Raw genomic sequence first — 18,436 nt, 5'->3', positions numbered from 1 at the left:
AGACTGCATGAAAGCTTTCCCTTCATTAAAAATTAAACAGAAGCTATTGAACAAAGCTCACCAGCAGATTATGAATGAAGGGGATGGTATTAAATCTCCATAGAGTGCTGGGGTGTGAGAGATTGCATTTAGCTCCTGTTGCTTATCAGAGGAAGCTGAGAAGTGCTGAGCATTTACTTACTCAGGATAATGTCTCAATTGCTGCTTTGTGTTAAAGCAGGTGTAGTCATTTACTTCATGCCCTGGCATTGTCAGTCTTCTCTTCACAGTAGAAAAGGCTTTCCTATAGTGTCCCTAAACATACAGATGCATGTTAAGTTTAGGCAATGCTTCATCTACAAGACTCTTCCAAAGTGCATTATCTTCAGCATTGGCTGTTTCTGTTTACAGCTTTTCTGTAGAGCCTTCAGAGACCACAATCTGTGGTAATTGTCTATGTGTAGGTAATAGGACTGAGATCAAACTTAGCTGAGCGTCAGTGTGTTAGAGATGATTTTTTCAGCTTTGCAGGATGTATATAACCCGAGCAGAATGTTCTGTCCTGTTTCTGCCAGTTCCTATCAGCTCGTTTTTTCAAAGAAGCAAGCACAGACTTTTTAAATCTGTTCTCAAACATAGTTTAGGTTCTATCCCTGAGATACCTCACTTAGCGCTGTGGGAAACTAAATTGCTCCTGCTTATCGTTTGCTCTTACAATAGATTAGTTGCAGGCTTGTAGGTATTTATTCCAAAACAGATGTTGCCTAACCAACAGGAGGACACAGATAAATATAGAACATGTAGTGGGGGAGGGAATCCCTTGCTGGGGCTGAGGCTCCATTCTTGGGACAGTAAATGTCAAAAGCTGATAAGAATTTTCCACCTCTCTTCTTGCAGCTGCTAACTTCATATCACTGCCAGTACTGTACTGCTTCTGGAGATCTGTCTTCCACAGGAGGCTGTGTGGGCAGAAGCTGCTCTGGGTTGAAAGCAAGCTCTCCAGCCTGCCCGGGAGCCTTGCAGCTATACAAGCCCCTGGGAGTGGTAGAGCTGTGCTTGCATGGCAGTCCTGCGGGCTTCCTCTTCCCTGCCTTTGCAGGTGGAAACAGCCTGGGTTGCAGATACTTAGGGCTGTGCTTAGGGACTGGGTTTTATTTTGGGGTGGCAGTGCTGAAGTCAGAGCAGTGTAAGAGAAATAAGCCTAGCTGTAGTATTACTAACTTAATTTCCTGGCATCTGTAAGCTGCAAGAGCAGTGAAAGGGGTGAATTAAAGAGGGGTGAATTCCTCATTCTGTGTTGGTGTCATTTGGCTGTATTTCTCACAAGTCCTTGCCTGCCACCCTCGGCACCTCCACTCTGTAACTGATGTATTTATCCTGACTACTTTCCAGCAGAATAGAGAACACTGTTGTCTGTCAGCTTGAAGCAAAGTTATACTGGAAAGCAAATGAACTTCCTTAGCTCCTATATCCCATCCCCTGTTACGTGCATTGTCAGGATCCCACAGACTTTCTCTGAGACTTGGCCCTGAGCTAGGAGTCTCACTGGGGTGGTTTGATCATTAGGCCATAGCTAGATAAAGCTATCTACCTGAAAGGTGACTTTTCTAAAAATGTGCTTGATGCTCATAAGGAAAATAAGTCATACCATCTATTGGATTTTCTATTAAATGCTTTTCCCTTTCTGTTCTGTTCCCTTTCTGTTTCCCTTTCACATTAGAGTGGCGCCTATTCATCCTAAACTCCATTAAGGTATTACCTAAGTGCTACTGGTCAGTTTTGGTGTTTTACCTCTTACAAAAGGGGGGAAAAAAATACACACAGTGCAGAAAAGCAAGGGAGGAGGTCGCTTGATCTTAATACAGCTGTACAAGCATATGATACCATCTCTGGTTGTAGTTCCAAGTGGAACAAAGCTTACAGTTCAGGCTTCAGCACACGATTGCATAGCAGTAACCGTTCCCAGATAGGCTGCAAGGAGCTCAGTGGGAAAGACTTACTACCAGATCATGTTCTCATGCACAGCTTTGAGGGTGGGAAAATAATAATCTGTAAACTGGGGTACAGTTTATGTAGTCAGAGCTGAGACTTCAGGGCTACTCCCTTGCCCTGAAGGGCAGAGGATTGGGGTGGCTACCTCCAGCACAGCCGCTCCTCCACTGAAAGTGAGTTTCTGTTCTAGCTGTAGGGCAGTCAAGGCCACAGTAAATGCTGTCCTAGGACTTTGATGCTAGCTTTTTTTTTTTTTTGTATTGAGAGAGATTAACAAGCCATCTTTCTGCAATCAAAGTTACAACCTGGCTTCTACAAAACAATTTTGTTCTTCTATGCTGTTAATTATGGTGATGTTTGGGGATGGCCCAAGATGTGTTTGATAGCAAGCAAGGCATTACAGAGCAGACAATTTCATGAAGAGATTTGCCCTCCTGTAAGGCTATATGTTGAGATAACGGGCTTCTGGAAATTCAACTGTGAATAAGAATGTATGTTAGAGGTTAAAGACTTCAGAAAGCAGCAATAAATGTGGTCAAAATTCTGTCCTTTCTCTTACAGTAGGCAGGTAAAACCCCTGCAAGCTGCCTGTGCTCCAAACTGCATTTGGTCATGATCTGAATTGGAACTGTACAAGGATCAGAGGACTGAGTGTTGCAGCCTGTGGGGTAATGAGTATATCAAGCCCCATGCAAGCGAGTATGTAACCCACAAAAGCGATACAAAGCCATGTGTTTGTGAAGTACAGCAAGCAAAAGCCAAATTGCTTAAGTTGCATAGCTCCCTTTTTGGTAAAAAGTGGGTAGCTGTGACCAATGGTATCTGAAAGCTCTGAAGTGCTGCAGTACCTTACCTCTGTTACTAGGTGTTTCTGGGACATTGGTTTGAATTGTGGGTTGTCACAGGAATCACTACAAATCACCATGGTCCATGGTGACCAGGTTCCCCTGGTGTCAAGGAAGAAGGGCTTCCCTGCTTTTCCTGCCTGAACCTGTAGTAGCTTGCAGGAAGCCATGGGCTGGCAAAAGCTTTCTAGACACACAGTCTCACTTGAAATCTGTGTCCAGAGTCCCACAGAGCGCAGAAGGCTGCTTGCTCATCTTTGGCAGACCCTTGGCCCTGAAGCTGACTTCCTTGGACGCTATTGTGCATCCTTCCAGAGTCCAGGAGCCATGGACTGCTGTCATTTCAGCATGAATGAGGTTCCTGTGCCATGAACAGCTGGTCTTATGCGAAGCCACCTTGTGGTTACCTGAGTCTTTGTACCATGGCTCTCTGGGGAACTCCTGAAGGCCTATCTGGCCAAGTCCTTGGCAGAGGCTGAGTGAGACTGCTCGGTTCTGGAAGGTTGTGGCCACTCTCCATTTTCATCTCTGCTTGTAGAGAGGAAAAGATTTCCTCTGTGACTTACCATGACTCTATACATCAGAAAGGCGGAAGTTTCCCTTCCAGAAATGCTCTTTGTTCAAATCCCAAGCTCTGTGCAGCTTGGTAAACAAAAACGCAGAGAAGATAAAGCTACATTTAACACAACCATGCAAATAAAACCCTTATCACTATCAGTAACCCAATCCTTTGATGGATTTCATTGTGCTGGGGTTTTGAACAGCCATTTGTTTCTTCATTGTGAAAGCTGATGTTTGTCAGCCTGCTCTTGATTAATGTGCTACTTCTCGCTTTATCTAAGCTACAGTAACCTTCTTGAAATTTAGTATGCTTTGTCTTACAATAGAGAATTATTCTGTAATACAGCCTAGCACACTGCTGCTCAAAGTGATAGAAGTAGTGTAAAAGAAAATACTGCAGAAGGTGGGCTCAGAAGAAAAGTAACTGATAACCCATGCTTCTATAAAGTCTGAGAAATCAAGACTAGACATGACCATTTACTCACTCTGATTTCTTTACATATCTGTCTGTGTTTCCAGCTGTTTAAGCCTAATAACTTGCATTTAACCTATGTACCCATTTTAAAAAAAAGTCTACACATAAGTCATAGAGCTTTCGTTAAGTGCTGATGCTACACTGATGTCCACAAAATGCATTCAGGTAATGGATCGTGCCTTGAAAGTAGTACTATTTTGAGTACAGAAGGCAATTTTGCATTCAATTACAGAGTGATATAGTTCATGTTACTTCTGCTTTTACCTAGAGGTCTTCACAGAGGGCCTAGTGGCAGGGGGGTTGAGCTTTGTTCAAGATCCTTCCAACAAATCTGAAGGAGAAATAAGCAAGCAGCATGTGCAAATCTAGAGAGGCATTTATTGGTGTACTAACCATTCCATTGAAATTTAAGTGGCCTTACTAATCTGCCTCCCTCTATTTTTCTGAGAGCTCATCCTTAGAGTTCAATTCAGACAAAGCTGTTGTTAAATCTTTAAATAGAAAAATCACTGAATAAATGAAAAAAAAGGTCACTGTGGGCTTTGTTTTTCATTTTCATGCTTCCACAATACACCACCATTAATGAGATCCTTGATGCTTGCTGTTTTCTGTAGTGGCACAGCAGCAGGAGGACGGGCAGCGCTTCCTCATGCTGACAGCTGTCCAACAGGACTGCTAAGGATCAAAACGTCTTTGATCCCAGTGATGTGACAACAGCTTCAGTGGTACAAGCAAATCAGTGTGTGCTTTATTTCTAACAATGCATCCTTGTTTTGCTGAGAATTAAGTTGTTGGATAATGTAGGAATGGTCAACCTTAATCAGCCACACTACTTAAACACCTCAGCCTGAGGAGATGCAGCTGAACAATGGATGTGTAAGTAACAAGTCATCCTCATGGCTGTGGGACACTGCAGTTTGAAGGACCAGACCTAGCTGATTGATCAAAAGCATACTGCTCAGAAAATAAAGAGAAAATTCAAATAATGTGTAAAGATCACTATAAATGTCACCACACATAGTACTGCTCATCCCTCATCATACCATTAGCAAATACAGATCAATAACTATGTGAGTGGGAAAAAAAAAAAAAAAGTGAAGACTTTTGAAAGTCTTTGAAAGACTTTGAAAGTGAAGTCTGAAAAATGTGTTAATTCAGATACAGAATAAGTAGAAAAGCATAAGGATATTGTGTTATTGTTTGACAAAAAAAAAAGTCTGGTCTGAAAACACCAATTTTAGCTTATCACTAGCTGAAATCAATAATAGATGTAGTCCACTCATTTTTAATCTCAGTAAAAGAAAGAATGTGCATTGCTTGATTCAAGAAGGGCTTCTATAATAGACAAAGAAACTAACTTCAAAGAGTCAATCAAATGCATTCAAAAATATACTGCTGGACTTAACGTGTTTGGCATCCAAAAAAGAAGTGGTTATTATGTGGTTCTCTGCTAAGATATTTCCTTTCTCCTAGGTCAAGTTGTTTCTTTTTTCTCTCTTTCTCTCTCTTTTTTTTTTTTTTTTTTTTTTTTGTCATGTTGAATCCAATGTTACCTTTTCAGAATAAGGACTGTTACAGTGACAAAAAAAAAAAAAATAAATTGCCTGCCTTCCCTGTACCCAGAGATTTTGCCTCATCCAACCAGCCCCCGCCTGCCCACAAAAACTCATGGCTTCTTACACCTGCAAACCCAATGTGCTCTTGGGATTCCCTCAAAGCTCTAAAATCCCACGTTTTCTGACTCATTAACCCCGTTACTTGCACTAGAGCCAGACTTGGCACCCGTATTTCCCCACACCCAGCCCTGGGAAGGGGGTGCAAAGGCTGGGAGGTGTTTAAAATTGCCATTGCACTGGGGCAAGCCGAGAGGCTGGGAGCTGCACGGAGACCTGCAAAAGGCAAGGCTGGGACTATTGCCCGAGGATGGGGCTGCAAAAGACTAGTCAAGTGCAGTAGTGGGAAGGGGGGAAAGAGAGAACGAGGAGATCAATCTGTAACTGACTGTGAACAATCAATTGAGATACCCCACTACCTTCGGACCAGCCAACAACCACTGCCTACCAAGGGACTATTTATACCTCCACTATTACACTTCTCTTTGGATATGGCTACTTCTGATTCTGTGCCTCTGGTACCGTGTCCTTGCGCCATGATCTCGGTACCAGCCTTGCCGCTCGGTGCCAGGCCGGATTTGGGTCATTCGGTCACCGAGCGTGGCCAGGACACGGCCCTGCCGGCCGCCCCGCGCCGCGCTGCCCCCTGGGAAGGCGGTATGCAAATTAAGCACCGTGGCCGTGCCCCCGGCCCCGCCCCCCGACACCCCCCCACACTCCCCTATTTTCTCTCAGAGGTGAGCTGCTGTCTGCCAGCTGAGGGAAAGGACAAAAGGGCGGCAGGAGGGGGTGCACGGGCACCCTGCGGCTTCCAAGACGTGTTTTAGAAGCAGCCCTATGGGGAAAAAAAGCATGTTTCTGCTCTGGGCACAAACTCCTACGCGCAGGGTGCCAGCAGGCGCGTGACGTACCCCTGGGACTGAAGGTCTCCAACAGTGCCAGTGTTCATGAACCCCTCGTTAAAAATAAACAGATGAGTAAAGCTGTAAGCTCTGCCAGCTGATCTCGTGGCTGGAGAGGCCTGGTCTGCAATAATTTGGACCTGAGCGTTCTGCCACCCTGTGAGGCACGCCAGCACCTGGAGAAAGCAAGCACGAAGAATAAACCTAACATTGTGACTGACCTCGCCAGTATAGCGTGTCAGGAGAGTGTAGACTTCAGCATATGTCACATTGCATTTGCACAGTGCATTTGGTAACAGAATGGAGCATCAGCAGTGTTCAAGAGGGACAGAAGCAACAGCAGTGGTTCTTTAGTATGCAAATGGCAGATCTCCAGCACAGAGCTCGAAGGAGGAAGGACAGAAGATGAAATGGATATCGAAGGAAAAGAATAAAAGATCTTCTTAAAGTAGAAAAAATATGCTCCCACTTGTGGTGAGGGCACCACATCTTTGCTGCTTTTCAGACACGCATGAATGTGCAATGGATTAGCATTGTTTTAAAGAAACTTCTGCAGTGTATATGCGCACACTTCAAGCGTGTGGTATGAATAGTTGTTTGTGATTGCTTCATTTTCCTGATATTTAATATACCACTTGTGTTAATTACCGGAGAAAATTATTCACAGCAATCTGTCCAAAACTGAAAATCTATAAAGTGCAATATAAATAATCATTGTGCAATTTTAGATTTGTTTAAAATTATGGTTATTCAAAATATCCATGACATCAGTCGCAGGATTTTTTGGTCAGTATCTTGGTGCCTCAAGACATCCCCATAGCTTTCTCATCAGGACTCACTTGCCAGCCAAGGATAGCAGCTTGCTTTGTACCAGCCCAGCCATTTATGCAGAAAATAGAAATCCCTCTCTGAAATCAGTCTTATTGTTGCATAAAGTAAGCAGAAAGCAGAAAATACATAAGTGGGCACAAGCTTGGTCTCAAGCTGAGAACATCATTAGCTCCAAAGAAAATGTTCTTTCTAGTGTATGTTGTATATTTCATTATATTATTTACTTTGTATAAATAATCTGACCAAAGCTATAGCATGAACTTAAGCTGAATCAGTCTAATACGTACAGGACACCCAAGAAAGGCTTCATTCCGCTTCTATGCCACCAGTTGCTCCCTTGCTGGTCACTTCTTTGCTAGGTTTGTTCTCTGCCAGGTTAGTGACTTGAATTGGCTCACAGAGAAACTTAATGAGCACCAGAGGCAGCACAAGGCAAGCAGCAATGTTCAGGACAACGAGGAAAGAAAAATTGCACGTGAGACTACTACCCTCTGCCAGAAGCAAGCTGATAGATCTGGTCAGCTGCAAGAAGGGACTCCATGTCTCAGACCATCTCTTTAGCCTATTTTTAAGCTTCTTCTGTATGTAGCACACACAGATATAGAGAAGCACTCATTCACGTAAATTATTTTCCCCTAGGCTTCTATCCTTCGTCTCAAGAAGGCTTCTTTCACAGTGAGAATACGACGTATCTACTCTGCTGGGGGGTGGGGGGGGATCCCGGGCCAGCCACTGCTGCTTTCTTGCTTTCTGTAATCAAGGCACTGAAGTGGAAGCAATTGGTGGTTAATCCTCTCTAATTGCTACCTTTTTCCTCCCCCTAAGGTCTGTGATTATTGAAAGAAGTTGGGTTTTCCAGGCCTTGGAGAGCTTCTCTGCATTTACTTATTTATTTACCTATCTAAAGGCCTGTGGGTACTTGCCTCCATTAGCCACTAGGTCTGGTGTAATTCATCACTGGGATGGTTTCCGTAATTGACTGAATGCTTCCCAGCTGACTCTCACTTCAAACTCGTGAAAGCTTCCTCAGTTGTCAGCATATACTTTGGGGAAATTGCCTCTTGGTTAGTGGATAGGCAGGACTGTGTGTGCTTTTATCCTGATGATCCTGCTCTGGTAGGTGTACATGTACAATAAAGCTCTGCAGGCTGGAAGGCATGTCCTGTGAGGAGTGGCTGAGGACACTGGGTTCCTCAAGCCTGAAGAAGAGGAGATTGAGGGGTGACCTTATTGCTTTCCACACCTTCCTGAGGAGGAGAAGCTGAGAGAGATGCTTGTCTTTTTTTTTCTGGTACCTGGTGGCAGGACAAGTGGGAATGGCTCTCAGCTGCATTGGGGAGGTTCAGACTGGGTGTTAGGGAAAGCTTCTTTACTGAGAGGGTAAACAGACATTGGAACAGGCCTCCAGGAGTGGTGGTTGATGTGCTGTGCGTGTCTGTGTTTGAGAGGCACGTGGATAATACTTTTAATGATATGTTCTAATTTTGTGTCAGCCCTGAAGTAGTCTGATGTGCTTGCACTTGATCTTTGACGGTCTTTTCCAACTGAACAATTCTATTTATATGCCCAAGCTGCATGCCGTTTTGGTGCTTGTTGCAGAAAACATGAAAGTATCTGGTACTTTAAGCCCCCAGTACATATGCAGGAGGAGAATAACTACCTATCTCTTGCCCACTGCTGTGTTTTCATGCCTTCTATCTGTCCTTTCCTAGAGCTATGACTCTGGCACATTTTTTCAACTGCAGCCCTGCAAGCTGCTTCTGCAATTGGTATTAGATGACCAATTGAGGTGAGTGCCTATGAGAGAGTAACAAAGTCTGATGAAGTAAATTATTTAAGAAAAAAAAAAAAAGCAAACTTGTGGTTGCCTTGGAGTGGCCTGTAATTACCGACAGAAGCATGAAATGGGTAAAACTGACTATAACAGGAAAGGAAGCTGTCTTCATTACTTAATCAGAAAGAGTTTCGTGGTAAATTTTACACGCTTCATTTTGAGGGGATGGATGCTTTCTGAGCAGCAATAAAACCTAAAACACAGAAAATGGCAAAGCAGAGAGAGAGAAGGGCTACTTTTACTGTAATTGGTCTGGAATCATATATTAAATGTTCCCGACATTTTTTTCTAAATGTTCTTTTTTTTTTATTATTATTATTAATGCTGAAAATGCCTATATGCAGAGCATAAAGGCCAAGGATTAGCAAAGGATAGGTGCTTGATTGTTTGGGTGGGTTATCGGTAGCAATGTTTTGACTTTTTGTTTTGGAGTAGGAGCTGCAGTATTCTTATCTATCCAAAACTAAAACCTTCTTAACTGATCTTTATCTCACATTTCAAGAGCGTGGACTGCAATTAAATATAGTCACAGATAATCACTGAAATGCTAATCTCCTGCACTTTTATATCAATTTATTCTTCTTTCTTTTCTCCTATGAAAATTTGATTATCATTGTGTTATTACTACAGAGTAACTTTTGCCCTGTTTGATTTAGTTTGTTTCTTTTTACTTGCTCATTAGATCATAGACTCAGATCTTTATCTTCCCTGCTTTCTCTTCTGGGAACAATTATAGGAATACAAATCTCCTGCTTACAGTGAGAACTTTCTACAACAGCAGAAAGTTCTAGAAACTATTTGGAGTCCATGGTGCCATTATTTTTGGCTAGAGAAACTTTCATTAAAAATGCATTGTTTGCAGATTGGTTTATTTCATCCGTATTTGAAACTTGGGTGTGGTTTTTGTTGTCGTTGTTTAAAATGAATGTTTCATGGTATTATAGCTGTTCTATTCCAGCTAGCATGCACAATAAGTTTCCATTTTATTTTTGTATTTGCTGATAATTGGGTTTATACTTCCAGCAAGTGTAAATCAATATGTTTTTATTAATATCAAAAACCATTAATTATAATTTACATTGAGAAAGCACCTGCACACCCTCTGACAGACAACTGTACAATGAACAGGCAAAAGGAGGAGAGAGGAGAAAAAAGGGGGGGGGGGGGGGGAAGAGCCTGCAAGAAGCTCCTTAGGGCAGAGATTTCATGCATTCTGGTTTATATCAGCTAAGGTCCTTGGAGTATTCACAGGGCGAGGACAGTGATATGGAACAACACACGCTTATCACAGAGCATTTTTGAAGTGTCTCCTTTAGAAGTGCAACACTCCATTGTTTTAAATTGGTGAGAAATAAATTATAGATCTGTAATTTCAAGACAACAGAGAAAACTATTTTGTGTGACACTGTTAGCAGCACTTGCTTCTGAGGCTCAGTAAGGCTTTGTTTTCCATTGCTCAAGATATCAGTCTTAAGAGAGAACCTATATCACTATGAAAATATTTCCTATCTTCTGGAGGACAGAGGAGGAATTGTGAAGTATCTGTAATTACACAAATGTTTTTGTTTTTATTCCTTGGATAGGTTCCATGCAACTTCAAGTTTCCCCACTGGGAATTAATTAAAATGACTTTAATCTCTGCTGACTATAGGTATTTGTATATTCAGAATCTTCTAGCACCTTTCTCTAGGGAATATTTGTTGAAGATATATCTCAGCTTTTACAGTGGATGTAATGATGCTGCATATCTGCAGTTATTTCTTACATTAAGCATCTAATTTAATATTTCCAGAATTTAGTTTAAACAGCAAAACAAACTTCTAGTGAAAGGATAACTTTTCTTAAAGAGAAGGTACTGTATCCAACTGTACTTTGAGCTATTTTCTGTTCAAAATATTTGTTTTGCCCTAATGAGAGTATTATGTAATGTGTTAGCTTTGCACTACTTCTTTATCACTCAACTGAGTAAATTTCACAAGATATCATGAGGAAGACTATTTTAATGTATTTTTGTTATCGTATCTTACTCTCCCAGGTTTATGGCACAAAAGTTGTGACCAAAACAATTCATGATCAATGTTTAAAAAAGAAAAATGATGTGAAGTCTAGAAAGGAAACACTTTTCCTTTCCCAGCTTATCTCAGGGACAATCCTGTTCCCTCACATGCAGGTGTAGATGAGCCTTTGGCAGAAAAATAGCAATGCTTCTGTGGCACAAATACAGACCTCTATAGGTGGTAGAGGTGCTGCACCTGGTGTAGCAAGTACTGCACCTGTGTAGAGGAGCAGGGACACACCGAAAGCATCTTCTGTGAGTGCCACATGAACTGCTGTACCGGGGTTTCCCAGGTGAGTTACTACTCCAGTCAGTGAGTAACTCTGCTGCAATGTGGTGCAACTCTGTGGTCCTGCAGGAGACAGGAGAGGAAGCTCTAGTATCTACCTCTGGACTAACAGCTGATCACTGGATGTTGTCTCCTTGGAGGAAACTACAGTGGTCTTGGTGAAGTTACCTTAACCTTTTTTTTTTTTTTTTTTTTTTTTCTTGGTCCACTGAATGCCAGTGGTCTGAGAAGGAGGAAGCATAAAGGCTGTGGTTATTTAAACCTGTGGCCCTCTTATTAAAGCTTCTCTGATCCTTTTTTTTTTTTTAAAACAACAACAAAAAAACACTACCAGTCTGATTTAAGTGAATAGAAATTCAGAACAAGATTACTGCTTAGGCGATCAAAGAGCACATGACTGCATGTGCCAATACCAATTTCATTATCATTTGACCTTTATACAGAACTCATTTGCGTGAGCCTTTTCTGTTACAGGTAATATTACATAATAACAAAAGGTTCACTAACTTTTATTTACAATAATCTGGTCTTTAATATTCTTAGGTACCTAATAACTGATACTTATTGTGAGTAATGTAATCAGTCTTTAAAAAAAAAATTCACTTGGAACCTAGCAGATGGATAGAGATTTCACATAAAGGAAACCATAAGTTGAAATATAGATTTTGAGTGTACTTGCTATCCTAATTTTTGCACAGGCTTCCTAGATCAGATAGAACTTAGTCATTGCTTGTGTTTTAAAGAAAGGCATGTTTTTAAGGCTTTTTTTTTATTATTATTAATTTTTATTACTGTTGACATTGTTTTAGCTTCAGAGGTTTGCTAAACTGAATAACTACTGGGAAGAGTGGTGTGCTAACAGGGTTAGTAGAATCTGAACTTTGATCCTTCATGGTGTCTAAGTTTTAAAAAGGCCTCCATGACTGAAAGAGACAAAGGACAGAATTTACAAATCAGACAGATGTTTTTCAAGCTGTTTGCACCAAACAGGAAGAGATGTTAAGAAACTTGCACGGTAATAAGTATTAAGAAATGAGACTGTACCTTCATAGCCATGTGCATGAGGCTGTGTGTCAGCATTTAAAGCGAATGCAAGGAAACAAACTAGTGGCAATTATAAATAATAGTGGATATATTGTTTACACCTAGAGATCCCTATTCAACCGTAGTAGCTGATGAGCATGTATTGGGATGGTTCTATCCCATACAAGACCATAGGGCATGGGAGGTAAAGCACACCAAAAACATAAAATAATAATTTTTATTTTTATTTTTTTAAAGAGATTGAGCCTGCATACAAAAGTTACTGGAGCTCTAAAGAGAGTTCTGCTGGGTGTTACTTGTTTAAGAGACTTTCTTTAAATATACTGTGCAGTGAATTGCTTGGAGGATGCAGCAAGTGGGAGAAGTGGCTGGAGAACAAAATCAAGATTGGGTTTCTGAAGTGGGAAAGGGAAGAGAAAATTCCATGTGAAAGGAGAGCAAAAGAGAATAGTATGCTGTAAAATAACAGGAATAATTAGTTCCTCTGAATGCACTGATGAGTAATGCAGACATCCTCCCTCAGGCACCAGAGTCTGCCTGGGTTTTATTAAATATCTCCGCAGCAATACTGATTTTACACAGTGCTTTGCAGAAGATCATGGAGGGGTCAGACAAAGCCTCTCTCACCAGGCCTGGCAGCGTCGATGCTACCAGTGGGAAGTGGCCCCATGGGGAGGCCCACAAGGACCTCACCCCCCTGGGCCCCACAGGGCACAAGGCCTGCATGCTGACGGGCAGCTGGGCACCACTGGGATGGGCAGGCTGCTGGCTCGGGTCAGGAGGCAAGATGTACCTCAGAAAGTGCAGTTGGTAGTAGCTCAGCAAGGGGGTGAAGATGGTACCTTGGCAGAGCAGGGGAAATGGAGGTGAAAGCTTTCTTTGCCCGCTCACACTGCCAGCCCTGGTGCACCCCACCTGTCGCTCACAGAAACCTGGTCTGTACTATGTCAGGCTGAAGCACGTTTGCCCCATAGGCAGCATCTTGAGAAAGCTAGTTTTGAACCAATATCATAATCTCATCTGCTTGGCAAAATGTCTGAAAAGACACTTGTTATGCAAATGTGGATGTTGCAGCATTTAATGAACACACAGCCTTTACACTGAGGTCCCTGCAGACACAGGTATCTGATCAGCGCCTCAGTGGGCCTATGCCTTGCATATTAACTCCAGTAATTGAATTTCTGAATTTCAATATTAAACTTGAAGAGTAGTGCTTATGACTGCAGAGGCTTAGGGTCTAGTCTGCTTCTATAGTTTTCCTTCTGCTTTTCACAAGCAGTTCCTTCTTCCATAATTGCCATTACTGAGCTGCTTCCACTGGGAATTATCTCCCAGCAAAACCTCCAGAACTGTTGGCTTGTAGACACTGGGGGAGGGAAAAAAAAAATAATAAGAAGAAAAGAGTATATAAGGTACCCAACACCTCTTTGGGCTTATCCTAAATCAGTTTTGTTTTGAAGTGAGAAAGACTGCATGCCTCCAAGGAAAATATTTTTAATACGAATGCAGTTCTAGCCCCAGTGGTACAGAAGCAGAACTCTCTTGAAACATCTGTAGGCCTACACAAACACCATGGATATACTCTTCACAGTGGTGTTGCATGGCTGCTGACATGATAACTGACTTGCGGCTCCTGTTCGGTGCTTTGTTCTTCTTTTGAGTGTGGCAGTTTTGTAATATTGTAGTATAACGCTACACTGTTGAAAACATTTGAAGTGTACTTAGTTTTATTTCCTTACAATTTTTCAAAAATACAGGTTGCTTACACAGATCCCATGTAGATCCCACATTCATCTGAAAGGAGCTTTAGCCTGTGGGTACAGTTACACACGAGAGGGAGGTTCCAGTGATGGTTACAGGAATATGAAGTGCCTTGCCTGCACAGCTCAGTCCACAAAAGAAACCTTTTCTTTTTTTTTTTGCTGTGTATTTGTGGGTCTGCACTCTTGCAATGCATTCATAACGTAGACAGCTGAAAGCAAGGCAGTGAGAAAAATAAAGGGGAATGGGAAAAAAAGGCAAACCGGAACAATAGTTTGTTATTCAGCAGACTTACATAATTTATCAGCATTTCTCATCTATTTGAAATACACAATTATTGTTAAAAAGAACCTACAGGGGAAAAAAAAAATCTGTAGTGGCTGAACTGAGTAAAGGTGCATTCCTGTCAGCACAATTAAAGTGTCATAGCTGATTTGAAAAAACAAAAACATAACCCCCTAGTCTAGAATGAGGGGGGTGAGATTGCTGGAGGCAAGGAGCATCAAGCAGCCACCTGTGGAAAGCTAACATCAGAGAAATTTTTGAGGATCATGACAACAAAAAATGAAATACCTTTCTGCATAAAACCAGGGCCTCCACCTTGTTCAGTTGTTATATTCTCTGATAATCAAATGGGACAGTCGCATAAAGCACAGGAGGAAAATAATCCTTATGTCTAGTATGTAATAGGTTTAGGCAGTCATCAGTTAATTTTTATTTATCCTTTTGACTGTCATTTGATTTAATTAGTCTGTTAAAACCACATGGGAGATTGTAAGCATAATGTATTAGAAAAGGAAAGCATGTAATTGAAGCAGAATATGGTAAGTGGCTTCTCTTTCCTCCTCTACCCCCAGCAGTGAGTTACTCTTTCAGCTGCTGTTGTACAAATGCCTTTGAAGCACAATTCCTTTGTTAGTAACAACGGTAAAAATCAAGTAAGTAGCAGGCACTGACTTCTCAAAATGACTGGAGAAGAAAGCATAGGCCAAAAGGGAGTAAGACTTAAATAATAATAAAATGTTGTCTAGATGCTCATTTATTCCAGAAAATCACATGCTAACAAAAAAGACCATAAATTTACAAATTAAATCGAACAGTCTTAAAAAATTGTTAGTCACTAAAGCACTTGCAAAAGTAGAAGCAGGATGAGGAAAGTCGAATTAAACGTGTAACGTTGGAGGTATTCACTAACCCTGGCATCTGAATCACTGTTCTCTCCTGCACCTTGTAGTTCTACTAGAGTGAAAGTTATTATATTAATATTTCTATAAGGCTCTATTGCAAGTAATATAATAAATGCAGAACTTGGGCAGCAAAAGACTAGTCAAGTGCAGCAGTGGGAGTGGAGAAAGAACAAAGAAATCTGTAACTGACTGTGATCAATTAATTATAAGAGCCACTGCCATCGGACCAGCCGAAACCACAGTGCTGATGCAAAGGTATTTATAGCTCTAAAAAACAATTATTTTAATGTTATGGTGATATTGGTAGTATTTTAGTTTTCCAAAACCGAATGAACGTACTGCTTTAAAAGCAGCGCCTCTGTCTCTGCCTTAAGCACGGTGTGTGACACGCTTCGTGTGGGCCCTTATCTCTAGGCAGTGCCGGGCACTGTTGCACGATGGGTAAGAGATATGCAAATGAGAAGCGTCAAGCCCTAAAATTGAGAATCGGTGAATAAGAGTGGTGCTTGCAACCACGCAGCCTAGCTTCAGTGCTGCAAGCATTGCAGGATGATCTCTGATAAGAGAAAAATACTGTTTGCGGTTGCTCTTTAGCAAACGAAGCGAGCAGGGTTTATTGTTAGCAGCCCTGTGTTGGGTATCGTGCTCTGTGCTCACACTTCTGTGCTTGTAGCCCTCCAGAGAGAGATAAGCAGGGCCCCACTCACACCTACATACACACACACACACACACGTTCCTGCACTTTTGTCTGCTGTAGCTTATAAACCAACAAATACTTCTCCTTATTCAAGAGAGGCTGCTGAAGCCTTTCCCCATTTGCATCTCCTGCATATCAGTGCTTCCAATGAGGAGAGGCAAGTAGTAAATGGGCGTGGATGAGATCTGGATCCCAGCAGCTACAAAGAAAATATTCTCACAAAACAAAACTACAGAGCTTTCCATCAAAGAATAAAATAAATGGTTTTTGTTGTTTTGTTGTATTATATTGTTCTTCCTTTTTTTTTTTTTTTTCCCAGCTCTCTTCTGCTGAGAACTTTCTTGTTTGAAATTGATAGAAATAATTTTTCAGATGACTTTTCATAAAATTGTCTAAACAGGAGCAAATAAAATTAGCTTTAGTCTCTGAATAGATTTTTAGTATGCTAATAATCATGAACATTAAAAATCTTTAAATATTTTGGTCATGATCTCTTACATTCAGTGGTGGAAAATCTTGTTGCTCTGATTTAATAATCTTAGTAAATATTTAGTTGCTGCAGCACACTAAATCAAATTATAGCTTTAAACAAAAAGGAGAGAATTTAGAAAAACATTTTCCTTCATGTTTGGAGATGCTCAAAAGACAGTATTTCTTTCTTTCTGATTACAGAAATTCCAACATATAGACTTTCTCTTAACAATGAAGACCCTCTGCCCAACTGTATTGTGTCCTTGTCTGATCACTCCTTAAATCTCTGAAATATTTTTCCAATATCTGCATTTAATCTCTGCCAATTATTACTGCATTTATAGACACAGAGCAGAATCTGAGGTTAAGGCTGGGTTCATACAGCAGGGCAGCTATTCTCCTGTTACACGTAGTTTCTGATAATTTTGGAGTATTAATAATTTTGGACTTATTAAAACTCCTGGGAAGAAAATGGACACTTTCAAATCTGTAATGAATTGAAGAGTAGGTCAGCAAGGTACAGAGAGGAAAAAAAAAAAAAAAAGTTATTTCAAAGAAAATGAATCCCATAATGTCATATTTCATTAGCTAAATTTTGCCAGGAAAATCGGGCCTGATAAAATCTCTTGGAAGGGTCATTTGTTGGCTCAAGACACTTGTATTTTCCTTAGCTAGATTAAAGCTCTATGGAAATCAAGGAAGTTTTACCTCTCAGTGCTTTGAATTAGTACCCTGATGAACAAAATTCCTTTCCGAGATATGAGCTATGCTATTGTTTGTTAAGATCAGCAATATTGATAAAATATTTCTCAAGGAGAAACATCTTTCTTTAAACAATTTAGTGTTTTGTTTCTTACTGTTTTGACTAAAGTGAGTTGCTTTTTTCTTCCTATGTAATGGAAGGAGCCATCTCTTATTCTTTACATTGGCAGAACTAATGATGTGAACATACTTGTCGAATCACATTGCCTTACATTCCTCAGGCGCTCATGGGAATCTAGTTCACAGTACATGTTGAAGTGTCAAATGAGGTCATTTGTTGCTTTTAGTGAATACCTAAACCACTGCCATTAACATTATGTGTTGAAATGCTGAGTAGCACACTATCTGAAACACACTGTAGAATCTTTGTCACCTGTTCCTCAATCTGTCATAATTAAAAGTAACTATTTATAAGTAATAATAAAGGTTTCTGTAGCAGCACTAACTCTCCCACATTACATGTCAAATATTTTGATTGCAGATTAAGTCTTTAAAGGCACAGTTGAACACACAGATAGTGGAGAATGAAAAAGAGGAAGTCAGCATTAAAATTAACTAGGCTAGTCAGAAGAGCAATGGTTTTCAATAAAAATATGAGCACGAGGTATATGTAGAAATCCTTGTGAGCTCTTACATGTACAAGAACCTGTCCTATTACACTCCAAGTGTCTCTTCACTGTCCATAGAGCCCTCTAACAGATAGAAAGCTCCAACCTGCATTATTTAACATGTATTAAAAAAGATTGTACAGAGGATGACATATATCCACTACTTTAGTCCTGAACTCCAGTTCATGCTGCAGGATACCTAGTTAGTGTACTAAAATAATACTGAGCTTGAGGCCCATGCAGATGTCACTGGAACAATGAAGCCAGAAGTAAAGAACATGGGAACAATCTTAGCGTCATTCTGTGGGGTGGCCCAACATTCACATTGCGTGCCAGGGTTTACAGGTATTTTGGGTCTCTGCCATGATAAGGGATTATTTATAGAATCACAGAACCATAGAATGGTTTGGGTTGGAAGGGAGCTTAAAGATCATCCAGTTCCAACCCCCCTGCCATGGGCGGGGACACCTTCCGCTAGACTGGGTTGCTCAAAGCCCCATACAACCTGGTCTTAAATACTTCCAGGGA

This window comes from Anas platyrhynchos, chromosome 2 (assembly GCF_047663525.1).
Source record: "Anas platyrhynchos isolate ZD024472 breed Pekin duck chromosome 2, IASCAAS_PekinDuck_T2T, whole genome shotgun sequence".
Lineage (NCBI taxonomy): Eukaryota > Metazoa > Chordata > Aves > Anseriformes > Anatidae > Anas > Anas platyrhynchos.
Note: the sequence above shows the minus strand (reverse complement) of the source record.